General features: G+C 39.9%; 1 long non-coding RNA gene across 1 annotated transcript; it reads right to left on the bottom strand.

The window, feature by feature from the left end:
* Positions 1 to 3,600: 3,600 nt before the first annotated feature.
* Positions 3,601 to 18,853, bottom strand: LOC134285643 (uncharacterized). The gene is made up of 2 exons (XR_009996520.1): positions 15,282 to 18,853; positions 3,601 to 4,306 (listed from the first exon to the last, which is right to left on the bottom strand). It is a non-coding gene; the product is annotated as an uncharacterized LOC134285643 (long non-coding RNA).
* Positions 18,854 to 20,826: the final 1,973 nt, after the last annotated feature.

Raw genomic sequence — 20,826 nt, 5'->3', positions numbered from 1 at the left:
AACGGCGTTTTTTTCCTGTGGGCATTGTTGGAGGAATCAATGATGGGATTCCTGGAGGAATTTCTAGAGGAATTCTTGAAAGAAATTCAGGATGAATTTCTAGAGGAATCTCCAGATGAATTCTGGGAGATTTCTATGTCTATGCGTATTATTTTTCTATTTCTAAAAAAATCCCTTCAAAAAATCCTGGAGGAATTTATACCGGAATTTCTGGAGGAATTCCTGGAGAATTCTTCGAAGGAATTCCTGAAGGATTCCCTGGGGGAAATCCTTGAAGGAATTTGTTAAGAAATCCCAGGCAGAATCTCTAGAGGAATTCCTGGAGGAATCCCTGAAAAATTTCTGAAGGTATTCCTGGAAGAATTTCTGAAGAAATCCCTAGAGGATTTGCTGAAAGAATCCTTAGATGAACTTCTGGAGGATTACCTGGAGGAATCTTCGAAGGATTTTCTTGGGGAATCCCTGGAAAAATCCCTGGTGAGTTTCGTGGAGAAATCTCTGAAGGAATCATTGAAGCAATTCATGAAGGAATCTAAAAAAATCCTGGAGAAATGCCTGGAGGAATTCCTTAAAAATTTCAAAGCGTATTCCAGAAGAAATTCAAAAAAAAATCCCTAGAAGATTTTCTGGAAAAATTCCTGGAGAAATTGTTGACATAATTCCAGAAGCAACTCCTGGATCAAATCCTGAAGAAATTCTTGAGGCAATTCCTGGAGAATTTCATGAAGGGTTCCTGGAGGAGTTCCTGAAGAAATTCCTGGATGAATGCCTGGAGAAATTCCTGGGGGTTTTCCTGTGGGAATTGCTGGAAGAATCCTTTAAATAATTCCTGGAGTAATATCTGGAGAAATTCTTGCAACTATTAATGGATGAATTTCTGGGGGAATCTCTACAGGAACTCTAGGAGAAACTTCTGACAAAAATCCCTGAGAAATTCCTGGAGGAATATCTAGAGAAATTTCTAGAGGAATTCCAGGAAAAATCCTCGAAGGAATTTCTGAAGGAATGAGGAATCCATGTGGGAATCCTTGGAGAAATTCGTGGAAAAATCCTGGAGAACTCCCTGCAGCAATTCCTGGAGGAAAATCTGGAAGAATTCTTGGAGGAATTCCTGGAAAAATTCCAGAAGGTATGCCAAGAGAAAATCCTGAAAGAATTTCTGAAGGAATCCCTTAAAGATTTCCTGGAGAAATTTCTGGATCATTTGCTGACATAATTATAATTCCTTGATTAATTCCTGGAGGAATCCCTGAAGAAATTCCTGGAGTAATTTCTGGATGAATTCCTCGAGGAGACCCTGGAGAAATTCCTGGATGAATTCCTGGATGAATGCCTGCATGAATTTCTTGAGGTATCCCAGGAAGAATTTCTGAAGCAATCCCAGGAGAAACTCCTGGAAGAACTCCTGTGGCATTCCTGGAGGAATTCCTGAAGGAATGCCTGGATGAATTCTTAGAGAAATCCCTGCAGCAATTGCCAGAATACCTGGAATAATTCCTGTAGGAATCTCTGGAGAAATTCGTGGACGAATCCCTTGAGAAATTCCTGGAGGAATCCCAGGAAGAATTCCTGAAAAAAATTGCAGATGGAATCGTTAAAGAAATACTGAAGGAATTCTAAGAAGAGTTCGTGGGAGAATTCCTTGAAGAATCCATGTAGAAGTTCCTGAAGGAATCCCTGCAGGAGTTCCTGAAGAAACCACAGGAGCGGAGTTAAAAATTTTTATTTTCAATAAGTACAATCAACGTGAATTTTTTAAATACTCAACTGAGGGATCAAAATAAAATTCATTTTGGTGTATGAATTTTCTCACTTATTCATCCATTTTACTGTCACTGACAATTTTCACTGAGAAATATAACTAGACCGTTACTTTCAATCACCTCAAAACTACACAGAGAAAAATTTCTACTCAATGGCTGAGTTGGTCTTACTCAGAAATCGAAAAATCCTTTGTTTTCTTACTCAGTTTTCGTTAAAAGTGGGACAACCCATTGCCAATGGATTGTCCCACTTTTAGCCGAAACTGAGTAAGAAAACAAAGGATTTTTCGATTTCTGAGTAAGGCCAACTCAGTCATTGAGTAGAATTTTTTCTCGGTGTAATGTGTATAGCAGCTAATTAGAATACTAACCAGCTGCTTTATTTGTCCATTAAGTCGGATTGTGTGTCTGTTAACAGAAATGAAACACGAATGAATAAATGAGAATGTCAATCTTCATTTTGAATCTTCGAATTGTTTACACTCTGCCCAGAAGGAATCCCGGAAGCAATTCCTAGAGGCATTTCTAAGGGATTTCCTAAACAGTCCTTGGAGGAAGTACTGGATTACTTCCTAGAGTAGTTGCTGAAAGAATTCCAAGAGAAACTCCTGAAGGAATTCTTAACAGTGTTTCTGGGGGAATCTTTGAAGAAATGTTTAAAATAATCTCTGGAGTTGTTTCTGAAAGAAACACTGAAGAAATTCCCGGGTGAATCCCATGAGGAATTCTTTAGGAAATCCCAGGAAAGCTTTGTTAACAAATTCCTGGAAGAATTTCTGTAGGAAAAAATGTGAAGAAATCCATGTCTGCAATATTTTTTGGACGAATTATTGTTGGAATCTTTGGATGGACTCCCAAAAGAATGTTTTGTAGAATGTTTGAAGGAACTCCAGATAATTTTAGCTACTCTCGGGTAAAATTTCCTGTTAAGGTTTCTGGAAGATATTCCTGATGAAATGCTTCGAATTATTCCAGATTAAATTATTGGAGCAATCTCTAGAGGAATTCTTGAAGGAATATATGGAGAAACCCCTGAAGAAATCTCTGAAGGAACCTATCACTGTTTCTTCAGCTGCCTATGTTCTTTCATTTTTTCATTTTCATTTTGCAGCAGTTGGTGGGGCAATAAGAGCGCAAGTCAATCCAATGCCGAAGATCAAGGATGGGTAATGGCCGTAATAGTCCGTGCGGACCACATGAACACCATCGGAAGGGAAATGGTATAGGTTGGGGAGAGGGAATGGATTAGACTTGAGACACAATAATGCAAATAATACCACGCAATTTAATGAAACGCAGGATTAAAAATTTAATCCATTTTTATTGAATCCAAACAAGTAATACTCAGAAGTAAAAAGAAAATCGTGTCAAGCACCGCTCCTTCCAATTCCACCAAGAACCCGCATCCCTCGACAGACACGCACCTCGAAACCAAGCCCAGGGTTTCTTCAGCTGCCTATGTTCTTGAATTTAAACAAATTTCTGTCCAACAAGCATAACCAATAAACGAATACAAAAATATGACTAACATACAAAAGCAGATATTACTACATTTCCATTATATTAACAAACAATTTAGACTTACCTCTCCAATTTGTTAATCGCCGAGCTGCTACTAGTGATAATCCGCTGTTCACAATTCACAATTTGAACCCTGTATCGCATTTATCTTCCATTTGCATCACCATTCTTGTTTGCCCATTCAATAAACATCTGCTTGCTCAGAAATGCACATCCGTGCGCGAGTGGAGAATTTCACCAATTCAAATTTTCTTCCGATACGACCTTCTTTCTTTATGTGTGAAGCCTGTTTCCCCAACACTTTGCACTTTTTTCCTTCTTCTTTACTTCGATTGGTATTAGTGACTGACTGCCTGTGTGACTATATTTTTATTTATTTTTTGTATTCGCGCAAACTGCCTTTTAATCACGCACGCAACTAGTAAATTTCCTTCAACCGCACGCCGCACTCTTTCTTTGTTATGACACACAACAAGCGCTGGTTGGCTGATTGGCGGCCGCCGCTATTCACTATATTTCCCGCGTTTCACACTGTCGCCTTTTTTCTCTGGGTTTGTTATTCTTCACGACGATGCACTATACTGCCATTTAGGTGCGCTGCACTTGCACTGAACCCGTTGTTGTCGTCACCTCTTCACATGCAACTTTTGCACAGACACACATTCGCGGCTCTTTCTTCGCGTGTGTTGTTATTTTCTCTCTCTATATTGCTTTGTTGATGATACAAACTGCACTGACTGACTGGTTTGCTTCTCTTAGCTCGTCGTCGCTCTCTCTCGCCTTCTTCTGCACACACAGCCACTGACTGGCGAGACAACGGCACAGCGCGGCGGGACGTTGATTGAATCGTTGATCTTCTCACCACCGACACCGAAGACTGCAGGCGGGTTGGGGGGCGCTGTCGGGAATCCGCGGGTGTGGGTGCTCTGGTGAAGAGCTGGTTCCTGCTTTCCGTATTTTTGTTTTTATTTGGCTATTCCCGTGCGAGCCAGATTGGTCCGGATTGCGGTCATGCTGAGTGCCTGGAAATGAAGAAACAATAATCGATTGGTAAAGGGTTTTTGCGACAGTTGAAAGACCTATGATGCATGAAATGAACTGATGAAGGACTAAATATTGCGAAGGATAGTATTTAAGATGACTTGAAATGGTGACCTCGTTTCATTTTGCTATGTTATGTTTCGTGACCAGAATCAACCAAATGAAACCATCTAACCAACCACGGAAGAACATCCTATTTTTAAAAGAAGGGAAAATCTATGATAGTAGAGGTAGTAGTGCGACCGCCCAAAATCATAGTACAAGAAGTACGCTCTAGATGCGAATATGTCCCAGGTCGGAAAGAATGTCACTACTGAGGCGCAAAACAGTATGATGGAACAAAATGATATGCAGAAATTTTACGAAACTGCCAATGGCGTGTGGAGAAAAACAGCGCCGTTTCTCGCCATGTCCTTCAATTAATAACTGTGGAAGTGCTCGAAGAACACTAAGTTGAAGCGAGGCAGGTCAAGTCCCAGTGGGGAACGTAGAGCCATAAAGAAGAAGAACAAGAACTAAGATAATCTTGGAAACATCTTTCTGAAATCAGTTAAGAAGAAACATCAAGAAATCTTAATTTTCAAGATTAGTTCTCATGAAAACGTCAGTAGGGGTTCAAGCCGGCCATTGTGGCAGCCATATTGGTATTATTTGATGTTTCACTTTAAGGCGTCGTCCACGTGTTTGGCTGAATACCATTTGTCCAAATGCCATCCGGTCGGATGTGCTTTGTCTAAATTATGATTGAACCTAAATATTAAACCTAAACCATTGACATTTCCACGTTATCAGCGAAAAGTAACTGAAAGTATATTCTTCAGAGATAGGGTAGTGGAGGTATTTTGGACCGGGCAGGTATTTTGGCCCACCTAGGAAATTTTATGATATTTATCATATAATCTCTACTAAATCTTGGTAAATTTTTATTGGAACGCGAAAAATATTCAACTGTGTGGTGACCTTTATTTTGGATGTCAGTTAAATATGCTGTTCAGAATCAAAAATAGAGAAAATGCACGGAAAAACAAAGCAAAGAAGGTGACAAATTTGTAGTCAGCTTCGAAGAGGTATTAAATTTTACAAATCCATATTTATTTCATGTAAATGTAGTTAGGGCCTAGTAAGAACTTAAAACAAACTGTTCTTAAGCTCGGTGGAGCGATAATATTTACTAAAATGGTGGTTTGAGGTATGGCCAAAATATGTTCAACATAATCAGATGTGAACATATTTTGGCCCACTTGTCAGATTCATCTCTCCAGTTCTCTCTAAAGGGAGAAAACATTCATGCCAACGTAATGTACCGTGCCATGCTTTAATACCGTGTACATATATCCTAATACCGTGGCTGCCACCAAAATACCACAATTTGTCAAGAATTTCATGATGATCAACCTGGGATTGTTAGGGGAATATCTGTAAGTAAAAAGAAAATCGCGTTAAGTACTGTTCCCTAGACTGTTCCTTTGAATTCCACTAAGAATTTGCATCCTTTGACAGATACGTATTTCGACCTCAACTGTAAGGTCGTCTTCAGTGTCTTGTACTTGACTCGAATGTACTTGAGAATTTCATGTAATTTAGTAAAACTTTTGCCACAAAATGTTGAGATGTATTGAAAACAATGTTGACACGTACCTGGTTTGACACTTGATGTTTACAATCCACGAAAAAAAAACATAAACAAAAGCGCATGCAGCGAACTGTCAAACGTAGGCGTCCATTAGAAAAGTGACTAATGTCGTTTTCGTTTTTGATTCAGTTCCAACCTGGGTTGGAACTGGATCAGATCACAGTTTCAACCCCAACCCGACTTCGGTTTCGCTTGTACTAAAGTTTGTTTGACGTTGTTTGTTTACACATTTTCCGCCGATCCAGTTCCAACCCAGGTTCAAAAACGAATTCGACATAAGTTTGTGCGCAACAGTGAAATCGTGTTTTCTTGTTTATTTTTTTAACTATTTCTGATTGTTTTTGCATTTCCCTTGTGGTGAAAGGTATGTAATTTGCATTAAGCATCAAATTTGCAAGCAATAAATGATATTCATGTATATTTTTCCACAGATTTGTTGTCACGGTATTCGGGCATCACCATGCATAGCAGTTCCTAATACCGCGGATCGAATTTACTTGATGATGGCTCTCAAAAAACGTATGTTATACTCACTGGACCAATTGAATAAAGCCCTGGATAGAGTTAGGAACGGAGGATCTATTCGTGGTTCATCGCGTTTGTATGGAATTCCAGAGAGTACAATCCATGACAGTGTAAAGCCTGGAACACATAGCATCCGTTCCGTCGAGGTTTGCGTTTTTTTGACAGTTTTCCCATGGGAAATGTGTCAAACTACTGTCACGTACACGCAAACGTATGCATTGTGTGGGGCACTTAACTCCTGCTCAAATCAAGCGATGGTTCGAAGAAATCACTGCATATATTTATCGAGGAAAAACATCTGGAAAGCACAATGGAAAAACCGACCCAAATCTTCAATATGGACGAAACGGCCATCCGCACTACTCCGACACGGGATGTCGTGCTAGCAGAATCAAATAAAAATCAGGTTCACTCACGGGTCGGCAATTCAGAAAAAGAGTCATACACTGCTCTTTTCGCCGGGAATGTTGCAGGTATGCTTGCGCCAACCATGGTTCTATTCCCATACAAACAAAGGATGCCTGGTGAAATATTTCAGAGGTTTCCAAAAGGTTGGGCCGCCGGTCGAACTGACTCCGGGTGGGTGACGAGAGATACTTTTGCCGCTTATTTAAAAGATATGTTCTACCCATGGTTGCTGCGTGAGAAAATCCCCTTTCCTATTATCATGTTTGTAGACGGACATTCATCACACGTGCCTGCGGAATCAATCGCTTTCTGCAAAAGCTAAGGATTTGATACCCTTATTTTGCAAAATTTAGAAATGTTATAAGTTCGTTAGTGGAAAATGATCGTTTTAGCTAAAAAATGATCGTGTCAAAATTTGAAGTCCATATCTCAAGGCTAAGTGGTCCCTCAAGGGGCCTAAAGTTGTCAAAAATTGTATGGGACCAAAAAACATGAATTTTTTTTCGACAAAAAAATACGCTTTTCTACTAAAACCGGTGATTTTAGGACCCTAAAGGGCCAAAAATGTGCTTAGATTTGCGATATCTCTACTCGTTTTTGAGTTATTGAACAAAATAAGGTAAGTTTCCTTCGGAATCTAAAATAATTGTCAACAATGCTGATATTTCAGTTGTTTTTTGTCAATATCTTGGAATAGAGTAGAGATATCGCAAATCTAAGCACATTTTTGGCCCTTTAGGGTCCTAAAATCACCGGTTTAAGTAGAAAAGCATATTTTTTTGTCGAAAACAATTTCATGTTTTTTTGGTCCCATACAATTTTTGACAACTTTAGGCCCCTTGAGGGACCACTTAGCCTTTAGATACGGACTTCAAATTTTGACACGATCATTTTTTAGCTAAAACGAACATTTTCCACTAACGAACTTATAACATTTCTATATTTTGCAAAATAAGGGACGGCCTAATCGACAGCTTCTTAACCTCGCGGTATTAGGGCATGGCACGGTACTCTGAAAACAGATAAATAGAATAAGTTAGGAGCTCTCGTGATCTGGGTTATACGTTTATGTTATAATGAGATTGTTATGGGTTCGATTTGTTCGAACAATTTTTCGCCAAATTAAAACTTTCAGGTGTTTAGTCATCCAGTTCAGAACAGTTATCCTTCTCGGCAATTAGTTGATGACTGAGACTATGTGTTATCTAATGCTTGTTTGATAAATTACGTACCATTGAAATTACTTTATTTTTGATGGCCTTCCCACTCATTACAATATGTGTGGAATGCCCTTATATGTAACAGAATCACTAGAATTTCATACTTCCTTTGAAGCGTTACGTAATTTATGCATGGTGACTGACGTCATGCAATAATTAATGAATTTACGTTTTGCATAACATTTTTAAATATTCCCTGCCTCAATAAGTGAAAAAAAAAGTTGTAATACTCACGTAGTTTTAACTATGTGTAATGTTTTTGCTGAGGTGCATTCATTTTAACAGGTAAATAAAATTTATTGTGGTGGGCCAAAATATGTTCACTTGGTGGTCCAAAATAAAGTCAGGTGGTCCAAAATAGAAGCCCGAGATCCTTCAGGAGTTTTGATATTTCTTGTATTTACTACAACAATTTTGAGTCTGGTAGGCCTTTTTTGACAGAACACATGTTGCTATTAGTAATGCCTAATGAAATTATTTATGTTTTATAGTAAAAACCTTATTTTTTCGCTGAATCGTTAATCCACTTCCTAAAGGGGTCCAAAATACCTCCCTTACCCTATTCCAGTGTTTTCATCAGACTTTTCCGGCAATACAGTCCAGAATTTATCACACCCTTGTGAATTTTGGAGTGATGGAACAGGGATAGTTATGTAGTCGGATTTTTTTTTATTTTCATATTTAACCTTTATCATTTATTTATTTATTGTGCATCCTAGCTTAATCACTCAGATCCTGCTGATCTGAGTCAGCCGCCATAAGATTGCGCCCGTTTGATTTGTACACGGCGGCTGACAGCTCCACCCGGCGGCTGCAAAAAAAGTTTTAGCCAAGGTGCACACCCAATGTTCTAAATTTCACCAGGTTAGGCCCATCGGGCAAAGTGGTGTTTGTGATACGATAATTTTGAAGTAGTAGTCGTGTCATGTCAACTTCGGCAAGCCGAAATCGCACGAAGTTGCCGAAGGTGACGTCACGTTCCAGAAGCTGCACGGAACCAGAAATCAACCCAAATATAGGTTCTTTTCACTCATATCGGCTCTTCCGTGCGAGAACCCAAATTTGGCTATACCGCGTTAAAGCTCTGAGTGGGTAGTTTCCGTTTGATGCCGGCAGAAAATTGCAACCCATCGCAAAGTTCTTTCTACCTAGCGTTGACTTTCGAAGTACCCTAGTGGGTTGAAATAAACCCACTTTTAGGTAAACGACAAAGAACCCAAATTTGGCTTCTCGCACGGACATTTTCGACTAGGTAGCTGCTTCTCGCTTTGTTTTTGACAACAATGCGAGCGGGAGAACGAGAAAACAACCCACTGCTGGGTAAAAAGATCAAGCGGTATACTTATTTTTGCGTTCTTTTAACGTATTTTTTAGGTAATCTGTTTTTTCCGTGTGCGAACAAATTTTCTGGCGAACGTGACGTCGCGATCAGCTGATCGATTTGTTTACATATTTTTGTCGACAAATACAGGCAAACATATACGTTCACCCGGACCTGTGAATAATTGACATCGGTGCACACCGTGTATAAATCATACGTGCGCGGTCTGGCGCGATCTGAGGCTGCGCGTTTCGAACGCAGCTTGTTGAGAATCTAAGATATTGCGCATTGCGCAGTTAAAAGTGCGACGAGGAAGTGCGGAATCTCAAATAAAAGTGCGATTTGGTGTCAGATCGTTTCGGTGTCTTCACCGCACTTATTCATTAGCTCATAATGAATAAGTGCGGTGAAGACACCGGAACGATTTGGTGCAATATCGCACTTTTATTTAAGATTCCGCACTCTGTCGCAGTCCAGTTAGCAATGCAATAAACTATAAGCGCGACAATAAAGCAGTTTTTAGTTTAATAGTCAAAGTAGTATGCTTAGCTGACATGTCTGACAGGGGGACGTCTATTAATTATATCACGCAAATATACAGATTGTCACACTTTTTTTAGGACCTCCAAAATATTTGCATGGATCGTCTATTTTATTCACCCTGAAAGCGTGATCCAATTTTTCAGGATAGATTATTTTTTAGATTCTTCCATGGATTATTTCGAGGATTCTTCTCTTGAGAATTTTTGACAGATTTTCTCGGGAATCCAACAGGAATGTTTTTCAGGGTTCCTCCAAGGATTGCTTCTTTTATGCCTCCAAGGGATTCCCGTGATTGAAGCAGAAATCTATTCCCAAGGATTATTTCCGAAATTTCTCCAAAGATTCATCCCAAACATTCTCCGGGGGTTCTTTTCAGGATTTCTGCAAAGGTTACTCAGGGACTTTTCATTATTCTTCTAACGATTCTCCAGAGTCCTGATTCTTTCAAATTTTATCCTGAATCCTGAAACTTTCCGATATTCTTCCATCAAGTTTTCGTGCTAATTTGTCCAGTGCTTCAGGGGCTTTTAGGAGTATTTCCGGGATGCCTCTCGATTTTTTTCTGGGAATTCTTGGATTTCCTCCATTAATATTATCTGCCAGCAATAACATAATGTTTGTGTCACAATGTGAAACAATCTATATATATATATATATATATATATATATAAATGCAGTGGCATACGTGGGACCGCGCATAACTTGCAAACGGAAGCTCCGATTTGGATCGTCTAAGTTTTGTTCTGTTAGTTTTCACCCAAGGAAGGTTTATGAGGCAAAAAACATGGAAAAAATGAAAGTTTTTGAAAATCAATTTTCCACACATTTTGACCGGGGACTTTGTCTTGGCTAGAATCTTGAAACGTCAAAAAACGCAGTAGGCAAGACAAAGTTTGCCGGGACAGCTAGTGTACTATAACTTTGTGGAACATTCGATTGACCTATCTTATGCCAGATCTGAGATACAGGCTGGACTCGATTATCCGTGATTCAATTATCCGGCAAAAATGGCTCGATTATCCAGGAATTAAATAATTGTTTACTTTGTTTGCACAATTTTAGATGGCAACATGTCAAAAGATACAGGAAATTAAAAAAAGCAAGAATTATTATTACTATGCAGATTTTTCTACTAAAACTAAATATATGATACCGTAATCTTGGCGGAAGTTGATCACTTTTCTGCTATTATTTTCAATTAAATTAGGTGCAATACCTGCGAAAACTTCGTTATGTTCTACGCAACATGAAATGGCGTTTGACATCTACTCAAATTATGCTGAATAATCTTTTATATGTATATATTTAGCAATATATGATTCTATTTGAGCAGTGTTGCCATCTAACATAAGAAATAATGATAACAGGAGCTATCACTGGTTGGCCTTGGTTGTCGTTTCGAACTTTACTGAACATTTCATGTGTTTGTTTATAAAACTATTAAAGCATTAGAGCAATGATTGAAATGGACGTTAATCTAAATTTTGGACGTAAAAAAGTAACCGTAAATCCATCCGGCGTAAAATAAATGGACGTAAAATAAGGTCGGAGTGTAGCAAAATTCTCAATGGAACTTCTAGAGAAATTACCGTTGGAGCTACTATAGGAAGTGCCGGAAAAACTTCTACAAAAATTTCATGGAGAAATTCCAGGATAAACCATATTGCATGAATTTCCGGAAAAATTCCTGCAGAAATTCCTGGTTAAAATCTCACCAAGGAACTCTTCAAGGAATTCCCGGAGCAATTCCGTGGCGGAACTCCTGGAAAAATTCCGCGAATTGAATTCCAGGAAGGGGAGCCAGATTCCGCCAAGGATTTATTCGAGGGGGGATTTCGCCACGGAACCATTCGAGTAATTTCCGGAAGAACTCCTGGAGGAGTCCCCGGAGGAATTCCCGGTGGACTCATCGGAGTAACGCCTAGAGGAATTCCCAATCGAACTCCTAGGGAAGTTCTCGGAGTCCAGCAGCAATACTAGGAAGAATTCCCGGAACAGGTTGTAGCAAAATTCCCAAAAAACTTCCAGAGGAATAACGGTGAGAGTTATAGGAATTCCCGCAAAAATTTTAGAAAAGGAATTGGGAGGAACTTCTAGAGAAATTTCCGGATGAACTACTGGAACAACTTCTCCAGAAATTCACAGATTAACTCTTGCAGGAATTTCCGGGAGAATTGTTGCAGGAATTCCCGAAGGAATTTTCGGAAGTACTGTTGAAGAAATTTCCGGAGGCACTCCTGGAATTATACCTGGAGCCAGGCCCGTGCACAAGGGAGAGGTTTTTCCCAATTTCGGCAAAAGGCGGAGGGGTGCCTAGTGTTTGAAGCATTGGTAATGTAGGGGGTTTAACCCCCAACACTCCCCCTTTCCCCTTGTGCAAGAGCTTGCCTGGAGCAACTCTTGAACAAATTTCTTGAAAAACTACTAACGAAATACCTGGAGGAACTGCTGGAGAAAATTTTCAGAGAAACTCCTGGACGAATCCTGCAGAATTCTCGGAGGAAACCCCAGAGATTATCGGGAGAAGTTCAGAAGGACTTCCCGGAGGAACTCGAGGAGGAATTCACGATAGTATTTCGGCAGGAACTCCCGGAGAACTTCCTGCAGTACTACCGAAGGTGTTTCCGGAGGAATTCCTGGTGGAACTATGGGAGAAATTTGCGAAGGAATTTACGATTGAACTCCCGGAGAAACTCCTGCAGGAATTTCCAGACGAACTAAGGAACTCCTAGACTAGAGTAATTCCCGGAGCAATCCCCTGACAAACTTCTGGAGGAACTCCGCGAAGGAACTACTGGAACAATTCCAAGGAGGAAAATCAGAACATTTTTGCTACCATAGTGCGAAGAATGCCGACGTCAAGGACGCCCTCAAATGTACTTATTCCGAGTTTTTCATTATTCTTTCGTTTTTTGAGTTGGGGAAAAGTACTGTTGATATCACAGTAGTATGCTTGATCGTTTTTTTTGCGGCGAATCAATCACCGAACCAATTTTTGAAGCAGACACCAATCCTTTTCTTAGTCAATTACAAGTTCCCATCCCGTAATTCAACTACGATTTAACGGACGACGCAATTGGTTTCAAACCACCTAAAAACTACAACAAATGTCGTATAACTTCAACGACTATAACGACACTTCCAGTGCTGTATATATTTTCGAACTCTTAAATCTGTTTACCTATCTAATTGTTTTGACGTCCCCACTCTATAGGGTTACCAGGTATGAAACCTCGCCAGCAATCGTATTATTCAATAAAACGGAATTCCGTCACTGATTGTAGCGCCCTATTCCCACAGGCACTCTTGAATGAATTCCAGGATAAACTCTTGGAGGGATTTCCGGAGAAGCTCCTGGAGAGATTCTTTGAGGAACTCTTAGAGGAATTTTCAATGAGCCTCCTAGAGGAATTCTCAATTAAACTACTAGAGAAATTCACTGACAAATTTTCGGAAAAGTTCATAGCAAAATTCTCAGTTGGACTGCTTGAAGAATTACCGTTGGAACTACTATAGAACTTTCCGCAGAAAACTTGTAGAAAAAAATCGGAGGGATTCCTGCAATAATTTCCGCTGGAACTTCTGGAGGAATTCGCGGAAAAACTCCAGGAGAAATTCCACGGCGGTATTCTTCAAAAGAATTTCGAGAAATGTTCGGAAACTGTGCCAAACTTTGTAAATGAAATCATATAGGAATCACCGTTTCAACTTTTATGAAAATTCCCGAAAAAAAAATTCTGGAAACATTTTCGGAGGAATTCATGGAGAAATTTCCGGAGTATCTCCTGGAGAAATATCCAGAGGACATTCACGAACAATATCTGGAAGAGCTCCTGGAGCAATTTCGGGAGGGGACTTTTGAAGAAATTCTCGGAGAAACTCCAGGAACAATTTTCGGGGGAAACTTATGGAACAATTCTTCGAAGAATCTAAAGGAATTCTCCGAGGAGATCCTGAAGCTATTTCCGAAGGAACTTCTGAAACTATTCACGGATGAACTCCTGGAACAATTTCCGGAGGAACTTCTGAAGCAACTTCCGGAGGAATTACCGGGGGAATTCCTGAAGCATTTCCCGGTGGAACGGCTGAACGGCTGCAGCAATTGCCGGAAGAATCCCTAAATCGTTTCCTCAGGAACTCTTGGAGGATTCCTATGAGGAACTTCTGCAGCAATTTCCGGAGCTCATAGAGCAATTCCTAGAGAGACTTCTTGAGCGATTCTTGGAAGAACTCCTAGAGCAATTTCCGAGGATCTCCTGGAGAAATTTTCAGGAAGATTCCTGGACCATTGCCTGAAGAATTTTCCGAGGGAACGCGTGGAGTAATTCCTGGAGGATCTCCTGGAGCAATTCCCGGAGGAATTTCTAAAAGAATTCTCGGTAGAATGCCAAGAGCGTTTCCGGCAAAATCTCCTAAAGCAATTCCTAGAGAAACTACTGTAGCATTTCTGGGGGAACTTCTGGAGCAATTGCCAGCAATTGTCAAGAAAATTCTGGAGGAGTTTCAGGAGGAAATCCAGAAACAATTGCTATCCTGAAACAATTCCCGGAAGTTTTCTAGCTGAGTATATTAAGCAAGCTTTTTTCAACGTGTTGTACAAAATACAACAGCGCAACTTCTGGAGGTTTAACATGAGCTGTATAAATAGAAAGATATGGATGGGCCAGCTATTGAACCCTGGACCTTCTGCTTACGAACCAGAAGCCGACGTTAGCCTATAGACCACCACGACCCTTATTTCGACGAAAATTTCAAAATTCAAATGGCTGGTTCTCAATCATTTTTCAACGAATTTAAAATTTTTTTGCACCAATCAATCACTGATTCCTTCTAGTTTTAGGAACCGGAGTCCACTTTACGGAAGCGGCCATGATTCCGGAGTTATTCCGGGGAGTCGTGGGGTAACCAGCTTATCGGTTATGGTGGCCACATTGTAGCGTTAGCTGAAACCACACATGCAGCATATCCATCTTCATGATTTTGCAAAACAAAAGCTTTAGAAGGCATTTGGAGACTTTCAGGACATATTTGCCCCTATCGGAGATACTCCGGGAACCTAGTGTCCCCGGGAAAGTGGCCAGTTCGTGATTTTTATATGAACCCTGTCTTGTGACATTTCAATCTTCATGATTTTGCAAAACAAGAATTCTAAAAGGCATTTCGAGACTTTCTGAACAAATTGGGTAATATCGTAGATACTCCAGAAACCTGGTGCCCCCGAGGAAGTGGTCAGTTCGAAGATAGAAGTAAGTAGCTAAAATATAAATATTTTCACAAGTATAGAGTCATAATGTGCTCATGCTTACCAGATCGATTTTGCTGTAGTGTTAACTTGTGGAATTTTATGTGCTTTCTAGGGGCGCATTAAACAGGCTGCTAAATATTTTTGATGCTGAGCAGTAGTCCCAAAAACTCACATTCTTTTGATTATCCGAAGAATTCTGCACATAGGAAAATTACGTCCAGACTGCTCTCACCCGTAAAAAGCACGACGAAGTTAAGATTTCATCAACTGGTAGTGTAATGAAGCAACCTTCGGCCGATTATATCACACTTCCTCTTGCAGGTTGGTTTGTATAATTTTTCCACGCTGCTTTCGCGGTGGGCAATCAAAAAACATAAGAAAAACACTATGATTCTGCACTGCCCTCCCTCAGAAAACCAGGCGACGGCACGTGTTTGGCCTTTTTTTTCCTTCTTCCGAAACCGAAACCGAGACAAATTCTACACTACCGTTTTGCTGCTACGAACGCAGTTCGACGAATGGTTTGCGATCTGATTGCGAACAAAGTAATAGAATTTTCCACTATTTCTCAGTGCAGTCAGCACCTAGTAGCTACTCTCTCGCGCGAACTTCCCTACATATAATAATAGTGGACCGCGCGGTGCAGTACACAGTCCCAAGTATGTGTCACTTTCGGTGTGACTGTGTGGTTACTACTGTTGCTTCGCCGCCGATGAGTGGCGATTCACTGTGGGTCAGTCTCAGTTCAAACATGTTTCTTAGCTCATCAGACTTAGTCTAGAAATCTAAGAACGATGTTTTTTTTTCGCAATATTTACTTCCAAAGTTTAAACAAAATGTAAAACAGCAAAACGTTGCTGTTGTAAAATTGGTGAGCTCGTTCCACACAAGTTTTTGCTACATAATGTAAAATAGGTGAGCTTGTATCATACTATTATTTTGCTAAATAATATGGAAATGCCACGTGAATAGTCGAGAATAGAAAGGGCGTTCGAAAAAAGTTAACGTTTGTACACGATACAAGACTGAAAAATTTTGAACAAAAAAATAACTTAATGAATTAACTACATCGGCTGTTTCCCTACTCTCCGCATCGACCAATGTGGCGCTAACTTCTATGCGCGAAAAATCGCTAAAAGTAAATCGCAAAAATATTGTATGGCGAATACCATCTAAAGGCAAATTCTTCAAAGTGGAACACATTATTCGAAAAAATATTTGGTAGTGGTTGTGCACAATGGTGACCACTATTAAGCCTACCAAATATTTTTTCGGGAAAAGCTTTGTATTTCAAGTAATTCAAGTTTAGATGCATTTCGCCATACAAAATTAAATTGATTTACTCCTGCTGATCAACTGTGGCTGCGCGCAAAGCGGGTAGTCCATTATATCAAACCATGATATTCATAACTCATTTTGATATAATCATGTTCAACATCCTTGGTGATTTCAAAAGACTTATAGTCTCAATTATATCACATTATGTTATAAATAACTCATTGTATTACAATTTAGTTTTGATTTATCGACGATTAGAAAATAATGTTACAAAATTGTATCAAATTTTGATAGAAACTAGTAATCCAAAAGCTAAAATTCATATCACATTTTGTTATAATTTTGATCTGATTGTTACAAAATAGGTTATTATCTTGTTTTAATCAGTGTACTTTTTGTTACAATTTTAGTTATTTTAACATCATCCTGCATCTAGTTTATAACATAATGAGTTATAGAAAAATAAAACATCATAACCAGTGTACGCAGAATATGCCCCCACAAGCGAAAAATAGGCAACAAAGAAGGCACGGCAACAACGCTTTGTTTTTTCGTTAGCAGATAATGACAAAATCGCTCCCGAGTTTGTTCACAACAAAAACGGTAGGAATATTTGTCTCGTTTTATTCACTTCGTGATTTTCGCATTGTTTTACAAGTGAAACTCGATTCTGAGGTTTGCAAGAGTCCTAATTAGTCCAAATGCTTATAAATTCGATGACGTGGGTCAAAAAATTCAGAAGAAAAGCCGGAATATCGTTACACGCACGGCAAGCGATGTTTGTTTTATTGCTCTCATTGCCTGACATGCGTTTGTTGCGGAGCGCCTTTGTTACCAACATGCACCGCTTAGGACAAACCGTTTGTTTTTCGGCGTGATCCGTTTTTCGTACCCTGATCATAACACAATATGATATAATTTTGATATAATTTTCTAGTCGGGTTAGGGCGTATTAAAGGACCATGTGGACAAATTCTAAGAAGTAAATATAAAAATATTATCTCGCTAACTTTTACAAAACTTTTATGTATCACTTTGTACCTAGTGTTTAGTCTTAACCTCGTCGCTGTTTCAAAACACTGCTGTTGTTGCATTTGTAAATTTCTGCAAAATCCGAAAAGCTGAAAGTTGAATCACTAGTTCTAGTCGGAGCCCACAGTAGTGCAGTGGCGGCTACTGCTACTGCTGTCACATTGGACCGTGGGCTTATGTGAAACACGCGATAACTATTTTTCCTTCAATGCGACTAGCCAGCCGCCGATTGCTAGCTACAGCGCTGTAGTTGCTGGTGAGAGTGTGCACAATCAATCGAATGAATGAATCGAATAAATAAAGTACTCTCTTCTCTTTGTAGATAGGAAGGTAGGTACGTGGTGTGTACTTCAAACGATCGACCACCAGCCAGTCAGTATAGTGGACGACAACACGGTGGTGTTGTTCACCTATATTTTAATTTCACAACTACGAACTGCCAGATAGGTGCTTGATTCCCACGAGTTGTGAGCGAGTATAAAAACTATTATAAATCTGTAAAAAGCTGAATTCGAAGTTCTCTTCAGCGTAGCGTAGGGTATCCCTTTTGCATGTATTGACACTCAAGCTCTCTCTCTCACACTTTTTACTCGTACTACTTGATGTTTGCCAAAACCATTAGAAGGGTTACCTAGCACCTTCCATGTGAGTGAGTACAGCTGGTTTCAAGTGTACCGACACCAAGCAAAAACCTGCAACGAGCGATCAGTGGTAGTAGGAGACGGCGGTGGTTCAAGTTCCCACTGATTGTCCGATCTGGGAACGAAATTTATGGTATTTGCCTCGACTCAGCTGCAGTTGCGCTCATGTCACCTACAACAACAACGGGGTGCAGCGGCGAGTATGGCACTACCATACATACCATACACGCGTCCAGGGTTTACCAGAATGCATCATCATCATGTGTGGAGATAGTTGCAATACGTGCGAATGTACTGAACTTGCATACCGACAAAAGACAACGCACAGTGGGACAGTTTTGGGTAAATGTGGTTAAATTAACTAAGAAATATTTTTGAACAGTCTAATTTTTATTAGTAAAAACAGTATATCTCCATTTCTTTTTACCCCTTCGATAGCTGTTGGATCTCCAAGATCATGACAATCACCCGATACAGACAGACGACCAACTATTTTGAGCCCATCTGGACGAAGTGCTACCATCCCCAGCAGTAGCTTTATTGTTCATGAGCTATTGAATGGCATCTTTAACTTCACTCAGGCGTAGAATTGATTGGTGGTTTACATCATCTGTCGCGCTGACGTAATTATTTCTGAAACGCCTTTAAACCTCTCTGAAACTCCTGATGTTTTCCTGAAAGCCCCTGAAACCATCGAAAATCCCTTCAAGACATCCTCAGACACCTACTGAAACCCCCAGAAAGTCTCTTGGAGGCCCCTTAACCTTTTGGACCCGGGATGCTTCGTGACACAATATCGCTGGCCTCGAACACGTTTGGCATACTTGATTTAATCGCTGGAGTCATATATGACCCCTTCTACCCCGGGTTAAAATTTCCTGGAGAGCCTCAGAAACTCTCCTGAAACATCCGTGAAGCCTGATTGAAGGTTTCTGATACCACTTTCAACTCCCATGAAAGCCCATGAAACTATGTGGAACCTCCTGAAACGCATTGAAACCCTTATAATTTCTCCTTTATAATGCTTTAAAAACCCCCTTAACCCTAGTAGGATATTGGGGTCGCTATGACCCATACAGGCACACTAAAAGTTTACCCACTACGCCAGCGTGGTGCGCCTAACCTAACATCCCAGGAGGGTTAAACGTCTTTAAACGTTTTCAGACGCCTTGGAACCCATCTGAAACTTCCTAGGATGCAGCCTAAAATTCCCGGAAATCGTTACCAAAACTTTCAACACCCACAGAACCCACCTGAAACGCCTCGAATCCCCTCTAAAATCCTCTAAACCTTCCTTGAAAGTCCCTAAGCCCCTTTGAAACGCTTCAAAACCTCCTGAAGACCCCTTCATCGCCCTGAACTCCTTGTGCATTAGAGTCAGTTTTGACCTACCGTATACTACGTCAGCGAGCTGTTCCCAACGTGATACATTAGGAAGGTTTACCCATGGGTTTACCCCTTTGGGGCCCGATTTTTTACAAGCGTTATTTACAGTTTTCTTAACGTATTTCGATAGTTCTGGTACCAAAAACCATAGAAAATAACAAAATATGGTGAGATATTTTTTTTCGGATGAAAAAATGTGCATGAGTTTACACCATAATATCAGCAGGTGTAATGGTGACTTTTTACATCATACAAAACTGCGATATGCAATCTACCATGTCCAGCAAATTGTCTGAAAACGTGCAAAAAAATAAAATATTTTAAAGTTGCTATATTCTGGATATTTGAGATATTCAGGATCATACAAACTGTTCTGCAATATAGAACATGAGATCTACAGCCGTAACATTAACTTATTCGGCTATTTTGAGTTACGCAACATTATCAACCGTAGGGATTGTACCTCCAGGAAGCTCAATAGACATTATAAAATACTTACTGCATATGTAGGATCCTCAAAAAGCTTTTCATAATTGCTGCAGAACTAGATGTTCATAGTATTAATAATGCCATCACAGATTCTGATAGTAGTATTGCATTCACTCATGTTTACTGAGTTGCACTCATGGGACACTCATGAGAACATTGGAGATGTTGTTCAAAGAAATCAGGACATTCACTAGGCTTCATTTGGCTAGACTTTAGAATATCAAATTAGACAGATATAATGCATGTGATGCTTATGTTTTAATTATTAATGGTCATACATTTCAAGTACAGAACAAAGAATCTAGGTATAGCTCTAAAATACGTATAGCGTCACTTGGAGAAACTGTGATCAATCAGTCATGGGCAAGGCCAATGATTCTCATCATTAGATATTATTGCTACAATATTGTGTGACGATGAAAATAATTTCCTGTTTACAGTGCTGATCAACACAGCGTTATTTTATATGCATAATAATACCACAAGCGTACTCGGAAAAACTTAAAAATTAAAAGACACAGAATGTTGATTAATTGACAAATTAAGAGGTGTAATTTGTAAAAAAGGCACGGTAAAGGCTGGGTATGCTGCGCAATTCAGATCCCATTGTGATCCACTAGCCTCTGCCCAGCAACTCCTATACCTACCTCCACGCGGTACCGGCCGGAAACTATGAGCAACCTTAGGGAAGATCGGGTAACCAACCCCGGTGGGAACTTTGGTGGTAGGCTGACAGCGTCTGTTCTCCAAGAGGAGCGGCTCACAACAGCGTCTGATCCC

The sequence above is a fragment of the Aedes albopictus genome, chromosome 1, assembly GCF_035046485.1.
Source record: "Aedes albopictus strain Foshan chromosome 1, AalbF5, whole genome shotgun sequence".
Taxonomy (NCBI): domain Eukaryota; kingdom Metazoa; phylum Arthropoda; class Insecta; order Diptera; family Culicidae; genus Aedes; species Aedes albopictus.
Note: the sequence above shows the minus strand (reverse complement) of the source record. Positions and strands in the feature narration are given on the sequence as shown.